The sequence below is a fragment of the Penaeus monodon genome, unplaced genomic scaffold (assembly GCF_015228065.2).
Source record: "Penaeus monodon isolate SGIC_2016 unplaced genomic scaffold, NSTDA_Pmon_1 PmonScaffold_7382, whole genome shotgun sequence".
Classification (NCBI taxonomy): Eukaryota; Metazoa; Arthropoda; class Malacostraca; order Decapoda; family Penaeidae; genus Penaeus; species Penaeus monodon.
Window position 1 is genome coordinate 7,501 of NW_023662530.1, and position 2,500 is coordinate 10,000.

Sequence of the window (2,500 nt, forward strand, 5' to 3'; positions counted from 1 at the left end):
ATATATAAAAATTATATATATAAAATATACATATATATATATATAATATATATATATTATATATATATATATATATATATATACACATATATATGCATATAATACATATATACAATATATCATTATATTATATAATATATATATATATATATATATATATATATATATATATTATATGACAGTTTGACTGTTCATGTGTTTGTATATACAGCCTATCTGTACATAAATCCATGTCATATATGGTTTTCATAAATATAATAATAAATATAACAACAATAATAGAAATGGAATTTGAATTCACGGCACAAAATTTACTGTAGATCAAAGAACACAAATACGAGATAAAATTGGGAACATATTTAAGGTTTAAAATGATATCATGAATACTTTGAAAATGAGTAACTATAGTATCTATAGCCATGAATGTAATGAGCTTTGGAAAAAATCTAATCTAATCTTTATGAATTGCGAGCGTAAACATTCAAATGAACATTTTGCTGTATTAAGATAACAAATACAAATAAAAGTCTCTCTCACTTTTCTTTGCCTGCTTCAGCCCATTTCTAGGTATTTTTCCAGAAAATTAGGCAGAGATCGCCTGTTTCACATCTGTTGCCTCGCCCCTAGCAACGCCTTAGCAACGACGCGCTCACAAACAACAACAAAGGGAAAGGATTCTAAACATTCCATCGTATCAACGATATGAAAATAAATTAACATATATTGAATCGAAGCATATATAAATATATCTTTATTATATCTGTGCGTATATATGGAGTAAAACGTATATACAAATATTTACATACATATATTCTTAATACCTTTCTAGCCATCTATATAAAAAATTTATCTGTCAATTGATCACTTAAACAAGCTATCTATTTATTCATCTATCCATATATCAATCCATCAATACTCTACCTATCTATTTATTTTTCTGATTCAAACATATATATATAATATATTATATATATAGATATATATATATATATATATATATATATATATATATATATATAATATATATATATATATACGTACACACATACTGTCAAAAATACTAGCAAGGCCGGATGTACACTTCCCCACCCCCGCCCAAGCACGCAGCCCTTCTCCTTGGGCAGGACGCAGATGCAGCCCGGCTTTCTCTTTCCGCACAGGAACAAACATCCGTCCTCGAAGGGAACCGCTGCAAAAAAGGAAACGTCCGTAAGGCAGGGGACACACACAGAGAGACACAGCAGACGGCCAAGCCACACTGGGTCCAGCCACCACCTCGTCCTCCACTCGGGGACACGGGGGTTTCTGGGGGGTCTCATATCTGTCTTCAAGAATAAACCAGAAAGCAAACCCCCTTTTTTACTGACCCACCCAAGTCCACTCTCGTCTCGCTCACACCTGGTGACGCGGTGCTCTTAATCTCTCGTGTCACTCATATTCTGGTGGCTTGCGGTGGCCACTCGCTTACATCTGGCGAAGTGGTGCTCCCAACTCACGTGTCGCTTACATCTGGCGACAGCGGTGGCCTTTTCGCTTACATCTGATGGCAGCGGTGTTCAAGAACCTCTCAACGCCGACGCATATTCGCCTACCACCTCGCTCCTCGCCGACGCCTGTTGCGATCCACGCGAAGTGCCCCCCCTCTTTAACGCCCAGCCATCGCTACCAAGTCCTCTTCGATCACGCTACCCGCACCATGTCTGTCCTACTACTTCGTGCTGACCACTCAGCCTGTGCTACCCTCCTGACGAAGTCGTGAAGATGTATCTTCGCACTCTACGCCGCCACACTCGCCAATCCGCTCACCTGCCTCGCTAATTCTTCGCGAACCCTCGTCAACACAGCCAGGATGTCGCAGTTCTATCCAGCACCAACAATCTTCCTCGTTACTACAAAAAGTAAGTGTACCTTTTAATGCCAGAGTAACTATTGCCCTCCCTATACCCACCCACACCTTGATACAAGTTGCCTTCTTTCAAATTCAAGTACACGCCACTCTAAAAAACGCACACTACTAATTCTATACTGCATAATTTCCCCCCTGTCAACCATTGTTTTTTTTTAACAACAATCACACACTGAGATCAAACCCTACGTGACACGCCCCCCTCACTTCACACCTCATTCCCCAGCCCTAACCACCCCGTAATTGATGTTTTGTGTTAGTATTTTTCTGTCTATTATCATTTTTATCCTCAGATCGCACAATTTAGCATATATCATTTCTTTCAGAACAAATGAATACCTTCGAATTTATTTAATTATTGTTATGTTTGGCTGCTCTCATATAATTCATGTTTATTTGTGTCGAATTAATGAAATTATCTTTTTTCTCTTATATGTTATTCCTATTAGTAATCACGTCATTACTTCTTGCGTATTGTTATATTCTGTGTATACTCTATATCGTTCTTTATATCACTGTTTCTTCATACTTGCCGTGCTAATCTGTCGCTCGTTCACACGTAGATTCGATCACTGACTATCCTCTTATTTACTC

The 2,500-nt window shown here is 37.5% G+C and overlaps 1 pseudogene; it reads right to left on the reverse strand.

The window, feature by feature from the left end:
* Positions 1-644, reverse strand: part of LOC119571660 — a 7,644-nt pseudogene extending 7,000 nt beyond the window's left edge.
* Positions 645-2,500: the final 1,856 nt, after the last annotated feature.